General features: G+C 44.4%; 1 protein-coding gene across 5 annotated transcripts in view; it reads left to right on the forward strand.

Moving 5' to 3' along the window:
- Positions 1-18,997, forward strand: part of RUNX1 (RUNX family transcription factor 1) — a 175,114-nt gene that overhangs the window by 53,314 nt on the left and 102,803 nt on the right. Inside the window, exon 2 of one of the 5 annotated variants that reach the window (XM_054224451.1) lies at positions 16,260-16,389. The exons of the other annotated variants lie outside the window; for them this stretch is intronic. The gene's annotated coding sequence lies outside the window, so the exon portion shown is untranslated. The remainder of the gene's footprint in view (positions 1-16,259; positions 16,390-18,997) is intronic. 5 annotated transcript variants of the gene reach the window in all.

The raw sequence follows: 18,997 nt of genomic DNA on the forward strand, positions 1-18,997 counted from the left end.
CAACCATGAAGATTCTATGATTCTATGATTCTATACATGATGCGTCTTTATTGGCCCCCATTTTACACCCTAAGTTGTTTCTATTCCCACTTTTATTGTCATTAATTACTTCACATTCCACCTAAAGCAACGTACAATATCCAGGTGATGAGCCATGTGTATGTTGATAACAAGTGACTACCTTGCGGTGTGCTGTGTTAGCCATTTTACAGACTGAACATTTCCAAATAGGCTGTGAGAGAAATGAGTGAATTTGTGAGGGCAGCAAAAGATGCTGCTGCTGCTTTGCAAATTCCCGCACCCTTATCTTTGACAATTATCTTGTCTTTTGTCGTTTTGGGTTGTTGCGCTATCATTAACCTCTCCTCAGTTCGGAGAGAACTGCTGCAGGTGAAAACAGCCGTAACATTATTGGCAAGAAGGGCAGCATATTGCCAAAGCAAACAGTTCTGTACTAACAGCAGTGCACACTTACAGGCAAGGAACATCACCGGTGAGCTCAGGCTGGACCCAGCGGGCAACCCTGGTGATCCTCAAAGCACCAAGGCCAACGCTGTAGACCAGGACAACCCTTTTGGAGGCCGCTTTCCCCAGGACATGTCCCCCTCTTTTGGCTGCACAGCTCCCCAGGAGATGTGTGGGATGCCCAGAGCCACCCGTGCCTGAGCATCAGCTGCTTGCTTTTTTAATCTGCGGCCGCAGCACGGGGCTTTGTGGCTCAAGGGACCCTTTGAGAAGACGATGCGCAGGAGCAGGACAGTGGTTACTCCCTCTGTCACACGCCCATCGACCGCCCGAGCCCACAGTCTCTCCCGGTGGTCACTGAAATGAAAAGTCCCTGGGCAGGGAGCCAGAAGGGCAATGCCATCACGGCTCCCTCCACCCAGCAGCAGTCAGCTGCACCAGCGGCCGCAGGGAGAGAAAGAAAGAGAGACAATACAAATTCTTAGCCATAGGAAGTTTGCCGGGAACTGCATGGCTTCAATTATAACCAGTTTGTGTTGTTGGGTTTGTTTTCGTATCTTTATTATTATTATTATTATTACAGATTCACTGGTTCAGTATTTAATTCTACCCGGAACTTCCTTTCTTTGGTTCCTTCTTGCAGACTGGCTGAAGGTTGCCCAAACTTTTCACTTGCTTGTGTTTACAAGTTGACTTCAAAAAAAAAAAAGTTTTACTTGAAAGAGCAGAAGCAGTAACAGTGTTGTTTTGGTTCAAAACTAAATGTGAACAAAACTACTCCTGACAGTTAACAAATATGAAATACACTTGACTTCTAGGCTATTAAACAAGAGCAGCAAAACGTTCCCAGCAATTGCTTAATGCAATTACTTGATTAGAGAAAGGCATTTCATTTCCTAACCGCTACAAGAATAAGCAATATAGCTGTCAATAATTTCGCAGTGAGGGCGGAGGGCTGGTGGTCAGCCTTAGACCACATCTTTGCATGGTCATTAGCGCATATCCATCAATGCACCCAGCAAAGCTTTAAGATTCTTAAGGGATTTCAGCAGTATGCGAATGACCTTTTCCTTCATCAGTTCCCAGGATGTTTTTCATTACTGAATATGCAGCACATCATAATGTTTTACATGAATCCTCCATTTAAGTCATATCATGTTATTTTGAGACAGCCTACGGTCTTGGCTGCCTTTTGCGTTAAAGAGTTGATGTGTAAATGGGGTGGTTCCCTCTCAGAATGCACCATCAAAGGGCTGCAAGACTTTGTAGGTGGTAGTACTTGTACAAAATATATATTCTATCAGGACAAAGAGGGATTTGTCTTTTCTGTGACCAGTGTTGCAGCAAGTGACCAAGGGAGAGGTGGTGGTGAATCAGACGGTGTTGTGCTCAGTTCCTGGGGCAGTGTCGATCCATTTCCAACCGGCTCATGCAGTTCTGAGGTAGAAACTGACTCCATCCCAAAAAGACAGCTTTTCTTCCTCCATAATGTCTGCTAGTGGGCAAGGGTGGGCCTTCATTTGCATTTTAATGTGATCAGGATTGCACGTCTGAAGGACATCTCCCAGACATCCCCCACCACACTGTGGTGCATATCATGGAGGGGGTCTCAGCAAGCATGAGCTGGCTCCCTTTCTGCTGAAATAAAACTGAAAGGCAGGGTCCAGGCGGGTCAGGTACGTGCCCTGGCCACTTAAGGGCCCAGGCTAGCCTCAGGCAAACATCTCTCAAACACAAAAGAGTGAGGCTGTCAAGTCTACAGCACCAGTGGTTTCTCTCTGAAGACTTACCCCTGTTGCTCAGCACCATTTGAATGCAAGCACAGCCAGAGCGTACGCCCCCCAAGGTAAAGAGCTGCTGGAGCAGTGTATGGCAGAGGCGCACAGCAAAAACGCTCCTTATTTTTGTTCCGGTCGCAGCATGTGCAGCCCAATGCAACACAAGAGCTAGGTGCTGGTAGCCCCACGGTGAGGGTCATCTCTGCCATAAAGAGCAAAAGTCCGTGTGCCTACAAAACCATGCACACATGAAAAGAGTGACATCGCTTTGCTTAAATCTAGGCTTTGTAGGTAACTGTGGGGTGTCAGGGCTCAGTAGTCCACAGCCAGAAGGGGCTGTTCGCATTTCTGTGCTCCCTATGGTCTGTAAGGCAGGAGCATTTTTGTTTCCATAAAAGATGGAATAGTTTCCCTCATTCATCAGTCTTACTTGAGTCATATTTATAAATACATTCTGTCTGTGTTACTAAAGGAGACGTCTTGACCATGTGTTCAAAATTATAAGTGTGAACTCATAGTGTTCTGTTGTACATAAATATTGTCTGCCACGCTGTCATTCCTCAGCTTTATATTGACGCCTTTAAACTCATCTATGGTATAAATAATAATGCTTCCTTTCAGGGGGCTAGTTCCTGAGTTGAGTGATACCCCATGAATGAATTTATTGAGAGGATGGGACAGAATCAAAGGCAGGTTTTTCCTCGTCCCCTCTCAAGCTCCAGGTCACACGATGCAGGAGGAAATAGCCAGATCTGCTGTAAACTCTCCACCTTGCTGAACTCTACCGCAACTGAAGTCATTCATCTGAAGCAGCTGGATGACTTATGAATTTGGGGTTTAATTTCTGTATGTAAAAAAAAAACCCAAAAACAAAAACCAAAATGCCCAACTCCCCCCACCCCCCAAAAAAAAGAGAAAAATATTGTGCACAAATTAAAAACCTAAAAAATATCAATTTCAGTTGATGCAAAATATTTTAGTTCACCCTGAATGTAAATGTTCTGCTTTGGGTTTGGTTTAGCATTGTTTTATAATTTTTTATTTCTACTGTTTAATGTAGGCCGGTCCTCAAACAAACAAAAATCACCAAAATGAAGAGCCAAAATATGCATTTTAAAAATACCTTAGTGCAATTAAAAAAAAAAAAATCTCATTTAGAAAACGTCAAAATGAAATTAACTGCTTCAAAACAATTTCCCCATTTTTCTGGACTGAATCTTTATGCAAATTTTATGCAAATTCACGAACTGTAGTTCATCCCCCTGAAATATAAACTTTCACTGGAAAAAAAATGTCTTCAGCTCTGCTGAGAACTTTTCCATGATGATTTCAGAACTGGGGGTATTTCCTGCATTTCTGCACCCTGCTGCACATCGACACTGAGAAGGCCCATTTTTTTCCCCGCTGACGTCTCTCTCAGATATTAAAGTTTTGAGTCAACTCCCCTTTAGACACTTTTCAAGCAGAGCTTTTCTTGGCCAAGCCAAAGTACATGACACGGCTTAGCTTTTGCTAGGGAGGTTTTCAATGCTAGGACTCCTTCGTGCGTTTGAGAGAGATGTGAAATCGAGAAGGCATCTGTTCACAGATTATTAGTAATAGACTTGCTAACAGAACTTGTGAGCTTGTTAGCAGGCAGCTGCAAGCAGGAAGCCGGCATCCATCAGCAGAGAGTTAGTGGTCCTACAGCTGCCTTCTCCGCCCGTGCTTTTCGTTCTCCTGCCTCTCTCTTATCAGTGACTGAATTATTACAAATTGGGTTCAGATCCAGCGTGACACGAGGAAATGGGGAGCAGCTCTGTTGCGTTCAGCGTGCTGACAGAGCGGGTGATAACAAGCTTTTTGCGGGGGGGGGGGGGGGCGGGGGGAGTTGCGTAACCATTAGACATGGAAAAGCAAAATCCCCTGCGCTGGAACAGAAGGAAAATCCCTGCCGCTGTAACTGCTCAGCCCCCCATCAGCCTCTGGTGTGGCCCAGCACGCACCCGTTACCTTACCACACACGGGAGTTGCTTTCTAATTTTACTTCAAAAGGAATTTGAGCATATGTATCACCATAGTTGGGGAAAAACAGAATCCAGAAGCACTTTCCTTGATGTGTTATTCATTTTCCTACTTGTTGTATCGAGGGCAAAATTCCCTCTCCTTTCTGATCCTGAGCACAGATCAAAAGGGAAAAAAGATCCTGTATTTGCTGTTTGCGTTTTCAGGATCCAGCCTTTACACACACACATATACAACAGTAACGCTTGCAACCTGTAGCTGAGAAAACTTCTGCATGTTTGTAGCAGTTTGCAAACGAATTAAGACAGCACTCATTTCTGGAGAAAAGCGACGTTTGTAATTGCGGTTCTGGCTACAAAACGCTGCTGCGTTGAGCCGCGTGGCCTGCTGAGACTGGAGTTTTTGCATTTGATACTCCAGAGTCAAATATTGCATTGGTAGCAAAGTGTCAGGTTTTTTACCCGTCCGATTCCTGGGCCTGCAAGTAATTTACTTGCATGAGCAATTTCTCTGAATTTTCTTTCATACATAGGGTTTTATGATACCAAACCCCTATCTTGCATTCATCACTGAATGCCACAATTCATATGAACTCAGTGGAGAGTTTCCGCTTGTGCAATCTCTTAATCTTTTTAGAAGTTCTACAGTGTTATCATAGGCTTCAGTTTCTCTTTCTGCGTCTTTCTGGGTGTGTGCATGTCCATATATATACATATATATGTGTAACGCGTGCTTGTGTAAGTTTGCGTACACAAAACCACCTGTGTGCAATGCAATCCATTTTTCATCGGAAATTATAAAACGCAACTGCCACAAAGATTCTTGTATCTTGTAAGAGGAAATCATAGCCTAGCAGCCTGAATTCCACATTTCTATATCTTATATACTTTCTCAGCCATTTCTATTGCAAATACAAAATGCGTCGTGTCAGCAAATGTGAGGAGAGACGCTTACTTTCTAAATCCCATACCTAGATACCGCACATTGCAACAGCACAGTGACAGCGCATTAGAAAGCTGGTTGTAAGGTGGAAAACTATTCCTTTTGTGAACAAAAGATTGCGTTTTGTTTTTTTTTTAAAAAAAAAAAAAGGTATTCTTCTGAAGGAACAGCCCCTCAGTTTCTGAAGCTGGGGGTCTTTTGTCCAGTGCTGTTTGGCTCCATTACATCCTCACGGTCCCCTGCCCTGGGTAGTGTCTGTGCGGGGAGACCTCTCTCCACCCCAAGCATCCCCCAGCGCGATGCTTTTGAAGTGCTGCGCTGGGTGCGCCCGCCCGCTCGCCCCTTTCAAGCCCAGCCCATTCCAATTTGGGCAGCTTTAATCTCTGCCTTTCAACTGGTGGGTGCGTAGGGGTATCTCCAAACATGGACCATGGGTCACTTGCCTCCTCCAACTGCCCACACTGCCCGCCCCGGCACCCCCAAAGAAACCCGGGTGAGGGAGATGGGCACACTGCTGGCCTCAAATGTCAGCCCCTTCTTCAGCACCTACACCTCCCCTGTAGCTCCCCCTGCACCTCCTGGCCCTGCCACAGCCATCATGCTTGCCTCGGCTCAGGCTGCTCTACTATATATATACATACATATATATGTATATACATCTAGGAGGGGGATTGCTATTTTGGGAGAAGGAAGGAGAAAAAAAGCTAGCCCTTTGGGTAGCATTATTAAGTAGAGCAATTGAGGAGAGGAAGGGTAGAGGGGGGAGAGGGGAGAGAAAACAAACTGGAAAGCTCACATGAGGCAATGCAATTGGATGTCAGAGCAAGGGCTTTGATGTCGGTGGAGGAGATTAAATGTCCGCATAAAGGATTGGACTCGGGTGGTCTGCGCTGTTTCCTCTCACGTGCGCGGCGGTGTGACAATTGCTTTTCAAACATTAGGAACTTACCGCCTTCTAAACCATAACTTAAAGAAGGAATTAAAAAAAAAAAAAAAAAAAAAAAAAAAAGACATCAAAGAAGGAGGACTTCTGGGCAGGGTCCGAGCGTGGTGCGGGTTCATGTGTCGCACAGTCCCGTGGCTTCCCGGCGGTGGAGCGGTACAGCGCTTTTGGAGATGGAGCGGAAATATAACTGCACTGTCAGGCAGGAAAAATGCCACTGACAAGGCCCCCGCTCAGTGACATGTCCTGAAAGGAAAGGTCACCAGCAGTGAGTTATTCTGCCCAAATCCCCTGTGCTGGGCTACCAGGTTTTCACCAGGGCACGCTCCTGAAATGACAGAGGAGATTGTAGAAACCAGAGCAGCCGGGGGTAGCATCACGCACGTACATTGCTGCCTGGGCTCCCCTTCACAGGACAGCACTTCCAGCACAGCGCTTCAGAGATTTCCAGATTTTAAGCACGTTCTTAAGCCGTATCATCTCTGCAAAACCTTAGCACATTATTAATTTTTACATTTAAGTGCTTTGCTAAGTCTCAGCCAGAGCCCCCGCCAGTTTCTCTGCAAACCTTGAGATGCGAACCACGACCTTATGAACCACTCTCCATAAGAGAGGATTTATTAGACTATTATTATTATTATTCCTGGGTGCAGATAGTTAGGAAAATTAACTTTGTAGATGGAGGCAATCAAAAGTCCTTACTGCTTAAGGCTTAACAGTGTTTAGGGAGTGTATTGTGTTTTTGTGTATTGAGTTTAACCGGTTTAGGGAGTGTATTGTGATAATGTTTTGCCTGTTTGGTGTCATTCCTGCAAGTCTTGTGCTTCAGTGTGCTAAATATGACCTAAAGAAACCCGTGGATGTAAACAGGAAAATTTTGATTGATGTTAATGGGCTTCAGATCAAGCCTGAAAATAAGAAAGAATGTACCACAAGTGACAAACTGCAAAATCTCCTAACTAGGGTACTGGAGGCTGAGGGTTTTGCCAATGAAGTTGAAGTTTGAACTTGCAGTAATTTGGCTAATGTGGTTTTGTGCATTTTTTGCTGCAGTCAGCATTTTTATTATGCTCTGATTATAGGTGCATTTGCAATTTTTAAAGACTTGGGTAGGGTTTTTTTTCACGTTGCATAATTACAGAATAATATTTACTGTTATTCCCTCAAACATTTTCTACTTCGGTTATTTATTCTGTTCTTTTTTCTTCTGCACAAATTTTCTGCAATCTGTAATTTTCTGTAAAGATCAGTAATCTTAACATCGGCGTATATTTTGATAAAGACAGAGGAGGAAGTATTTCCGTTCGGAAAGGTAATGTAATAAAAATCTGGTTGATTTTTGATGCCAGAAAAAAAATATCCTACAGATTAAGCTGAGCTGTGGAATCCAGCCAGACACTCCAGGCTTTATCAGGAAAATGTATATACGCTGAGCATGCCACATGCACAGCGTTTTAAATGAATATGCTAAAATTTTGCCTGAAAAAAATTGCATTGATGCATGTACACCTCATCTATTTCAGGTTAATTAATAAACTCATTTGAAATACGTAATGTAATACTACTGTATTTTGTGTGTAATAACATTCCTGGTTACTGAGCTTTCACTGCCTACGTAGCAGCTCTAAGCCCCTACTTCCAGTCTCTGCCCGCTCTGCTTAGACCGTAACTCTTCAATGCTGAGGAGTTTCTCCTCACTAAAACAGAAAGCGAGCGAATGAGATGGTGAAGGTGAAATTGCTTCATTTATGGTAAAAGCACTAGGGACAAGTGAATGGAGTGTGGTTCCTGTGGTAATTAGTTCGCGTTTTTGTCACCCTCAGAAGGAAAGTTTGCACATCTCCCTAACAATAGTGGAAGGAGTGAAGGCTTGGTCGTACTTGCAAGGAAAATATTTGACTCCATTTGATGTATGAACTCTAAAGCTTTTCTCTCTCTCTCTCTCTCTCTTTCTGGTATCTCTAGAATGGATAAGATAATTGTATTGCGTGGTTCAAAATACCAAACATAAATCAAAGGATTTAACATAGTTTTGTAGAACACAGAGACAGTCTTAGCTTACTAAGCTTAAGTTACAGCATATGTTTTTCATTAAAGGATCCAATCCCTGATCTTCATAAAAACACACCAAAAATCATTGTCTATAACAAAACATCAAACAATAAAATTATCATTAGCTTTCTAGACCATTACGAAACAAGAATCCCTACATTAATCTTACTGCTATTTGGTTTTAGTAAAGTGACCTTCAAAAAGAGTTGGGGTGAATAAAGCAGTGAGGCATTTGCAGCGGAGCAGACAGCCTGACATTTAAGAGAATTCTCCAGTTTTACTGTAATCAACATAGCATCACACATGCAGAAGCAATGATTTTAAAAGTCTGGGAGATAAAAAGGTCTGTTGCTCAGGGGAAGGACCTTGGAAACACTTAAGAAAACGTCCAGACAGTAGTGGAAAACGCATAGGATCATCTTAAGGCAGGGAAGTCACCGAATAAAAGCATATTGGCAAAAAGTATTTGCGAAGAGCTTACAGGTAGAGGCACGTCAGCTTTGAGGCAGCTCTGTGAATAAAAATAATTCCTTTACAAGTCACCTGCAAGAAACAGGCTCTAACGATTTTCCCAAACGAAATGTATAAAGTAGAAAAAGGAGGTGCTTCTGGCTGGAGATGCTGCAGGGTGGGGAAGGAGGAATCGTTTCTCGAATGGCAAAGGGGCAAAGGCGCGCGTAGCAGCGAGACTGCGCCGGTGCACCAGCTCTTGTCACCCTCACCGAGAAGGCGCCAACAGCCCCAAAGGGGCTCAGGTGACAAACTTGGATGGCAGTTTGTGCTGCCAGAAAAATGGAGAGTTTAAAAAAAGACACATGGAGGCTGTGGCGGTGGCTCTTCCTTCTTGTAATCACCTTGGTTTGGCATCCAGGAGGACCAAAAGGCCCGGGGGGGTGGCAGGGGGTATGCCAAGGAGGGGACAGACATGCTGCCCCCGTGCCCAAGGGCGAGAGCAAAGCCCACAGACCCCAGTTAGGGGGTCAGCTGGACCTGGGCCCCCTAAAAGTCCCCAGGCAGGGTCCATGGGCACCTCTGAACTCAGTGCAAACAACTCCCACTGGGCTGCCCTTGGCTTTATTTCTGATTTTATTATTTGTTGCTTCTGATTATTTGGGGTTACTAATGGATATATACAATAAAATACAGTTATTTGTGGTGTTTAGATATCTCTAATTCAGAACACATTTAACAAGGACATTCAAGGACAGGCGAATACTTAGCACATGGCAGACCACATGTTATTTTTTCCTTTCATCTGAAGGATTTGGAGGCTAAGCTGGAGTGGATCCTACTATTATTAATTATATCCCAGATCATTAAAGACCATTCGGCACCCCCAATTCATCAACTTCTTAGGCATCCTTTCCAGACACCCATGCTATCCTGGGCGCACTCGGCTATTTGGTGTAGGGGAGGTAGAAGTGAAAACAGAAGTCTGCTGGGGGGCAGAATCCCTGGATGGGAATGTTCTGCTGCCCATCGCCTTGAGGTGGGGGGACACAGCAGAAACTTTTGTGTATGTGAACGTGACTGAGAAGGTTTAGCATAGGCACGCCACAGCTGATACATGATTTTGTTACCCGCAGCCGAGATTTCATCCATCCACATAAGCCAGGCAAAGGCTGTACCCATGGAAGAGTCCTCCAGGACAGAGTTGGGCATGAGGTTTTGCTAGTGCTACAACACGGATCTTGAAGAAACCATAAATTTGCAGCGGGACATGGCACTGGGCTCGCAGGGCCCCTGCCCCTGACTTCTGCCTGCAGGCTGACGGATAATTCGTTCCTCTTTGGCTTAAAAAGCTCCCGTGTTCCACCTCAGATGTGGTTGCACCTATTTGGTGCTTCCAAATCCTCTGTGATCAGAAACACTCAACAAAATTCTTTGGGATGAAAAGAGCCACGTAAAGGAAAACTATTATTGTGTATACTGCTAAAACAGGGGGCAAAGGACCTTTAGATTTGCAAAGGCAAATAACGAGGTTTTGAAAGTCCTACTTATACTAGTCTAAGTTTTTTCTTTTGATTGCATGTTCGTAGGACATAAAGCAATAACAAACTTGCACACCAATATAAAATTTGCATATGGGAAGAAGCAAAGTTGAACAAAATATGCAAGAATTTACAGCAGTGTTTTGGAGCCAATATTATTATAAGATGCAGTTCCAGAGAAGTACAGTTCAGCGCTGTCAGCTTTTTTTAATTTATTCATTAATTTGGGAAAGAAGATGGACATGCACAGCTTTATTCCAGGCTAAGGAAACGAGAGCTCACACTATGAAGAAATCACTCTTTTTTTTTTTCTCCATTCAACAAAAATCTGCTGGATCCAAAGTGGAATATGAGTGCAAAACAGATTATTTGGTCCTGGTTTTTGGGTTTTTTTTCACTCATACAGCTAAATAAGAACAATTTTCCAAACAGAAATTTAATCCTAAATGATTTAATAATAAAATCTAATTGCTTAGATATTAGACAGAACATGAACCAAATTCAGCCTTGGTATGTACAAACTTGCCTTGATTAATTCTACCTACTTGCTGAAAGGGATGGGTTTGGCTGCACTTTTTTTCCCCCCGTCACAATATTAAAAGCTGGTGTTGAGTGAATCTGAAAAGCTGCACTAAGCTGGTGAGACGCAAATCCCCAATTTTGGTCTCGTTCTTCTCCAGGCTTAAATAGGACTGAGAACGGTGCTACACGTAAGCTTTTCAAAAAACATCTCCTAACCCAAAAACAGCACTAGGAGAGTTTCAGCTTTGCAATATGAACAAATCCTCCCTCCCTTCATACACTCGAGAAGCATTTACTTTCAAAAACGCCTAAGCTTTTTGGTTGGTTCCTATGCTCTAATCCTATAAAGCATGATAAAATGCTGACTGTCTCCTGGAAAGCAGGCGACGTTTGCCCTCCACGGAGGTCTCAGGGATTTCTGGGGTATCTGGCTTCATGCCCATGGCTCTCTTTGTTGTTCCAGGCGTCCAGGTAAACAAGGAAAAAGATATCAGTGTGTGTGATAGCACCCATGAAAGCAGCTGGTCATGCGAATAAGTAAATCAGTGCCTTAAATTAATCCTCCACTTAAATTTTATTCAAGAAAAGTGTCTTTGACTTGCAGGGGTAGGGGGGGTGCTGGAGTTTTTTGCAACCATTTGGCCAGATAGCATTAAAAGTGCATCCCAAACAAAGGAATAGGAAGGAGGAGGGGACACCTCACTTCAGTTTAGACTTTGCAAGCGCAGCATGCTGTGTAAGGCTGGCAAAGCAGGCAGGAGTGGGCAGGGGCAGGCAGGAGCCGCCCAGGAGAGAGATGGGCATCTGAGCCTCATCCCCCTCGCTCAGGTCCAGCGTCAGACCACAAAGTGGCCCGGGGCTCGGCTTACGCCATGGCTTCCATGCTGGCTCGCATCCCTCCTGCCCACCTCAGTGGTGCGAACTGGTTCTTGGTCTGCCCTTCAAAACTTCAGCTCTGCTTTTGGGTTTCCCGCCTTCCCTTGGTGTCCACTGCAGGCTTGATATTTAAATTCAATTTATTATATCTTCTCCAGTTTGAAATATGAAAGGGAGGGGAGGTGGGAGGAGAGAGGAAACCATATGTCAAGAAGACTGAATCAAAGTGAAAGTGGTGTGTGTGTGCGCGCTTCAGAGGAGGCTAAGTTTGGCCTGATGTTTTCTATTTTGACTATTGGAAAATTTTGGTGAGATGTGGGCTTGGTGTGACATCTGTTTAGCTTTGGGGAGCGTGTACGTGTCCGTGTGTGCGCGCGCGTGTGTGTGGCAGGGACTGATGTCTTTCTTTGTACGAAGCTGCAGAGTATCATATGGTGATATAAAACATGAACACCCACTTAGAAAATTCATGCAGAGCCTGCTGGGGTATTTCGCCTCTGTTTATTCTGGTGGGTTTAACTCCTGGGGCACGTGCACAAAAAGTCTTCTTCATGGGCAATATAGTGTCCAGGAAAGCTCTAGACTGGTGATGTCTTGTGAACCAATGGTCCAGGCTCTGAACAAATATTACAACAAGCATCGAAGGATGGTGCTCCAGCTAATGTAGCTTCCTATCCCAGTCTGCTGCTTACCCTAAGAGCCGCGATATGCGTGATTGGCAGAGGCGCTGCTGTCTTACAGCTCCCTGTTTGAGTCACCCCTGGAAATGAGGCCACCGATTTTCTCTTCTCCTGATGAGAAATGAGACAACCACCCAAGGGGTTTGTTGTTGGGGTTTTTTTCTACTTTCTCCGTATTAACAGTCCCAATATTTGCTTATAAAATAAGGGGGCAGGGGGCTAACAAACCTATTTAAACAGAATTTAGAGGATGTTGTGCGCGGCGCTGCTGAAAACAGCCCAATACTTCAAGAGTAATCAAATGCCTGCAAACCAGCTTTTCCACCACTGCTGGCAATAATTAGCCATTCAGACTGCACTAAAAACTGCCTGAAGGCGGAGAGACATCACTAGTTCGGGCAGTTGCTTTAAAAAAAAATCCGTCGATACTTCTTTGCCGCTGTTTTGCTTTAATTTCGTTCCATTTTCTGTGGCGTTTCTGTACAACCTGGAAATTTGTGGTGCCCAAAGAGCAACACTCGGTGTTTGTCAGTTTTTCAGGCACTAAAGCATTTGACATTAGTGTAGTTTCTATTTTTGTGTAAAATCCCAAACATCTGTTCCACAGGAGATGGGTTTGCTACCAAGCACTACTGTTAGATTTCTCGCCAACAAGTTTCATTGCTTCATGTGGTTTGTGTTTTGTTCTTTAAACAGTTAATTATGTTTTATTCTTTCTTCCATAAAAGCTAAATTTAGCCAAGATCTTCTCTAATCTGAAACATTTTATGGAAATGAGAGTGTTGTTAAAAAAAGCATTCTGGGTAGAGATTACAAATGTATAAAATAAGTGAGCACAGTGTCCTTTACATCATATCTCTGTTCGCCACTCCATCTTTGATGATATGGGCAAAGGCTGTTATAAATGGAGATCAAGTAGCCTGCTACACACACACACGTGTGTGTACTAGTACGCTCACACACACAAGTGGACGCGCACACACGTACACATGGTGGTTTATATGCTGCTGGCAACAACCTGTCCCTGATTCACTGAGCCCAAAGAGGGGATTCACAACCCAGCCGATGGGATTTATAAGAACATTTTGCAGTATCTTGGAAGAGCAGGGCTGGAAGGGACCTCAAGAGGTCACTCCATCCATTCCCTGTGCCTAGAAAGATCAGCTTCATCTATATTATTGCTGAGAAGTGTTTTTATAAGTAGCCCATGGAGACATCCTGTACAGGAGATCACGCAGCTGATCTCTGCTGTAGCGAGGGTCTGCGGCAGCCTTGCAGCCCCCCTGCACACTTTGTGTGTGCCCTGGGGTCCATCCCGGCAGCAGATGGGCACGGAGCAGTGCTTACGGGATGGGAGCCATCATTCTGAGCGGGCAGAGCGGTCCCGAGCTTATGCAGCACATCTCTGGTGCCAGAGGATCACCTGAGGCAGGGAGGAGTTTTGCTATTCATTCAAGTGGCACCAGGATTTCAGCCAAAACATATATGTTTACCACAGGGACATGAAATACAGGGACAAACTCATAAAATATTGCCAAGAACGCTGGCAGTCTAACTTATCTGCCCCTCAACTTTTATCAAACCGGAAGATAAAGTCTGTTTAAAAGAAACTGCTGAGAAATCAGTCTGTAGCGAGCGCGCTTAAAACAGGTCACCAGCTTTTCCAAACATTCAGTGTCTGTATCTTAAGCTGACTCCTACGTGGTTTATATGTTTTCCTTTTTCCCCTCTATGTACGGATACAATTTTAATGCCCCCACCATCTCTAGGATGATGAAAGGGACAGTAAACACTTTTGGCAGATGAAATGTGGGTCCCTGTACTCCAGCCCCATCAAGGCGCCGGTTCTTCCTCCTTACGATTGACCTGCTGCCTTGTTGGTCAGACCACGCTGCACTAGGTTCAAGGAGCAGCAACTCAAGTGCTCTCCTTACGAATCTTCGAGTACTTTTCATACCGACCTCCAGCAAAACGTAAACGGGGAATACTCGTATGGAAAACCGTGGGACACTCACAGCTATGTGTAACCTGAAAAATCTGCATGGATGGCTCTGCCTCACACCCAGCCCCGGGTCCTTCCCCGTTAAGGGAAACCAAACAACCTCCCTGCTAGATTTGCATGGCAGAGCAGCTGCTCCACGGGGCACCCCACCGCCTCCCAGCAAGGAAGCGGCTCGGAGAATTTGTGTGGCATTTGCATGGGCTAGTAGGGAAAGGCGCGCCTCTCAGGCACTGAGTCCACCGAGTGGGTCCTGCCGTTCTTCTGTCACTCTTCTTCTGCCCTGGTTTGCTGGAGGAAGCAAAGTCCCTACGGTGGCCACAGCAACAGCAAAATGCAGGGCAGGGTTTTGTGCTGCATCTTGGCACGGTGTTTTCCCGCCCGCTCATGAGGCGAGGTAGGGACAAGCTCATCAAAATGGCAGCTAAGGCTTTGTCTCCCTCCTCCCGTGACTCGTGGTGGGACCTTAGCCCTGCTGGAGACCTCCCTGAGGGGTGGCTAGGAGGGGACCCGACTCGGGCACAGGACTCCCGCTGATGGCCCTGCCCAGAGGCCCCAGCAGGCAGCCCCCGCAGACGGGGGAACCGTGCCCGAACGCGGAGCCTCTTAGTCATTCAGGGGAGATTCGGGAGGCTACAGCCCAGGAGGTGCATTTCTGGGGCCTGTGAAACTCTGTAAAGGTCAGTGCTGCCACTGGTTCACTCTCTCGGTGATCATTTTCTTTTAATATCGTCATTACTCTTTTGACAAGTAAAGGGAGTCTTTCAGCAAAGGGATGGCTGAAGGCCATAGAGCTGAAGGCAGATGGTTAAAGCTGCTGAATCCCTGAATAATTAGTGAAACATAGAAGTAAAAAAAAAAAAAAAAAAGTGTGCGGGCTACAAGTGCACAGAGCACATTATCATAGACTCACAGAATGATCTTTAAGGTCCCTCCCAACCTAAACCATTCTATCAGCCATCACTTAGACTTTGCTGAAAGACCCCAAGATTTCAGGGCCAAGGGGTTTTAGTGCAGGGGAGTCATCGTCAGTCTCGCTTAGAAGCGCTCTTTGAACATCTAGCAATACTAATTGTTGTTCCGCATGAAGCACCGCCCGTCCTGCAGAGTGCCAGCTGCCTAACGAAGAATTACCATCAAAACGTGTACCAGCTTCTGAACGGGGGCTGCTCTGCCTGTGTTTCAGCAGGGAAAGGAGAGGGGCTAGAGGCAGGGAAATATTTTTTTCTGCTCTGTATATAGTTTTTTAACTATACTTTGTTGATCTGAGTGGTTATACCAGTGTAGGAGGTACCAAACAGTGACAGAGTCTAGAGGCAGAATTCGGGTCCATGGCGTATTTGACACCAGAGAGCATCCTCCTGTGCGCTCACATGTGGCTGTCCTGATGTCAGGCAGCGGTATAGCCTCTATACTGCCTGGTTCCCTTACTTGAAAAGAGATAGCAATGCAGTTCTTGGAGACTGTGGATATCATGGTGTATTTCATGGTTATGGAGGTAGTTAAGCAATCTGAAATCCGTATCTTTCATATCCAGGGATTAGGTTTTCCCTGCATCCTTTCTGCATGTGTGCGATGCATATTTATGTCCAGGTTACACGTTGTATTGGGGAAATGAAAATGGGCAGAAGTGCGATGGAAATACACATCACCATCGTGCATTTTCTCCAGCGCTACAGTATTTCTCTGCACTGCTCCCTTCATTACTCTGCATGTGTTTACAGATTTCCAGCCTCCGTCTTCCTGGGAATTATGTGACACATCCTTCTGAATTTTCTGTTCAGCGCTATCAGGCTTTAGCCTCAGAAATACCTGTCACTTCCTGGATGTAATTTTGTTTTGGCTATAAAATCGACCACCCAGTTGGAGAAGGAAATATTTTTATCTCCATGCTAATTGTTAAATGATTTTTTCAGTATTCAGGCTCCACTGGAAAGGAGCCAGATGTGTGGTGGGATACAAACCACTAAGAACTGAACAAAGACCACCAAATACACTCTTTTACAGGCAACTCATCAGCAGCATACAAAAACACAAAGCAGCCTGCCTTTCCTGCAACGTGAAACTGTTGCTGGAATTCAGCAAGACAATTTGAACAATTCCGCTCTGGGTTCCTCATCTTTGGCTCAGTGCTAAGGTACCTATTATTGTCTTGCTCTTATACAGCAGATTGCCTTGTAAAATTGTCATTAATCGATCCTTCCAATGTGCCCTAAACTTTTCTTGACCAGCTCTTCACGTCACCTTTTATTGCCGGGCTCTGCCTTGCTTTTATCTGCTATCAGAACCCTGCTAAAGTCGTTGGCTTTCTGCGTTGCAGATAAGCTCATCCTTGTTTTAAACCTCTGTCCCGGCGCCTGCCTCTGCAAATCCCTTTTTACACAGAGAGGTCAGCACTGTCCCCGCTTGAGGCTTTGCAGAAGGGAGCCCTGGTGCTTGGCTGGGCTGAGAAAAGACTTCCCAGGGGGACCTCCCTGGCATTGGCAGGGGTCTTGGCTGCAGAAGAGAGTGCCTCACCTTCCCATCACCAGCCGCTGTGCGCTCCCACCTCACATCCCTGTTTTCTTCTCACCATTGCTGGCAAACAAACTCACCCACTTCATGGATCCTTCTTCACCAAGCCTGCGGTGCTGAGATGCTACTGGTATAGCGTATGTATGTCCTTGTACAATTTTCTACGTCCCAACCTTTGGATGAAGGGAGAGTAGGAATCAGTCCTCAAGGGAAATGGCAGCATAAGCAAAGGGACGCTATTCCTTGCTGTACTCACCTGATCTAACTCAGGGCGAATTGCGACAGCGGTTTGCACCACCAAACGCCAGGAACCATTTTAACACAATTCTGAAGGCAGTCAAGATGTTTAGGGCACAGCCGGGTGAAAAGATCTTCCTCCCCATGCACATGCATAGGCACGCAGTTTCCGCTGAAACAGAATTCCCAGTGAAATATTTCGTAAAACAAAAATAAATATAAAATGCCGCTCATAGTTATGTACTGTGTTTAATCTTAAACCACAGAAAATACCATCATGAACTTAATCTCAAAGTATTTCAAACCAGAAAGCATTCTTTTCCCTTGAGAAATAAGAAAATAAAATGTCAACTGTTAAAACAAAATTTCAGACTGTTTTCAAAATATTTTCAAGGAAAATTGTCAGAAGCGGGTCCTTTTTGTCATGGAGAGATCAAACTTGATAAATCAGCATGCGAAAAAAAAAACGCTGCATTGAAAAATTGACATCTGACTCCAGTTTGGATCATCGTTCCCACTGTATATCCACTGAAAGTTAGTAACTGTTACTGAACCCTAAAATGGAAGATCACCAAGAAGATGATAAATAATAATTTCTTTTAAAAGAAGTAACTTATGAACCTGGAGTTATTCAAATATGAATGTGTCGACTCTGGAATGCTGTCTGTTACCTTAAATCTGACATCGTTCAGCAAATTTCCAAAGTTTCTGTAATCTCTTCACCTTGCTCTTTGCAGCATATGTTCAAAAATCTGAGAAGGACGGACTTCTACTTTTCCTTCTTGCTGCTCCAGGCTCTAAAGGCTGACATGGGGACTCATCGCCCCAGCTGTCCAGCAGAAAATATATTTCATTTCCCCACTTTGGGCAAGTGATTTGGGAGTAGGGAGAGGGCAGCAGTCACATAAAGGCTACAGGTGGCTTGCTCTTCTCACAAGCCTACAATCACTTCTAGAAAGAAATATACCTTGTTTTTTCTCCAATAAAAAGTGACGTAGCAGAAAAGCACCCAGGCCTTTGCTACCTACGCTGCTCTGGAGTAATAGCATTTCTGTGTGTCCTTCTGTGAGTTTAGGGGTGGAAATAACAAACTGAAGTAAAGGATTGAAGGATGCTCGGTTTTCATTCTGACTTTTGTTAGGCTGGTGAGGAAGCCCTTCAGTTTATGCAGTTTCTTCCACATCTACATTTATAATTTAAGAGGAGAGACAAAAGTGACACTTGCAAAGGGTGAGGCCAGTGGTGTCCAGCATCCCTGTTCTGGCTGACAGGAATGGTGAGAGAGACATACAAAAGCAGGTATTTCAGAAAGGTAAATTGTTTCTAGATGCCATGACTAGTGCTAGCTGTGTCAAAAAAAAAAAAAAAAAAAAAGTAGAAAAACTCAGAAAATACTCTATTTTGAGTTGACTCAAAGCAAATAATTTAGAATTCTGGCAAACTACTTTAAAAATTAATCTAGAACCAAGAAAAACCTCTAAGAGTAATGGTTTCAGCTGCCACGGCTTTTAGAACAATTTCAAAATGAAATTATACGCAAAGCGTTATTTCCAGTAAAAATATTTGGTTAAAAATTTAATTCTGAAAACTGTTGTAAAGTATTTCATTTTTATAATTTGCACTGCTCCTTGAGCAAAACAAGTTAAAAAATAGGCATAAATTCATGAAACGTCATTTTAGCTCAAATCTACATTACTTCAGTGGGAAAAAAAAACCATTTTGTCCACAACACTTTATGCAGCTCTATAAAGCAGGATTTCTTTAGTTTGTTTTCTTTTACTCATCCATCCACCCTCCAATTTGTTGCCTACTTTTCCCACTCTTTCTTCCCCGTAAGTATTGCTGTGGGCTATATAATACGGCGTAATCAATGGCGCATGAGCAGTGCTGGTAAGTGAGAGGCGGAATCCCATTTACCGATGGATCGTACATCTGACACTACCACCCGAGTGGCTGCTTTCGCGTCTTTTCAATTGTTGTGTCAGAAAATCAAT

Source organism: Rissa tridactyla, chromosome 1, assembly GCF_028500815.1.
Source record: "Rissa tridactyla isolate bRisTri1 chromosome 1, bRisTri1.patW.cur.20221130, whole genome shotgun sequence".
NCBI classification, from domain to species: domain Eukaryota; kingdom Metazoa; phylum Chordata; class Aves; order Charadriiformes; family Laridae; genus Rissa; species Rissa tridactyla.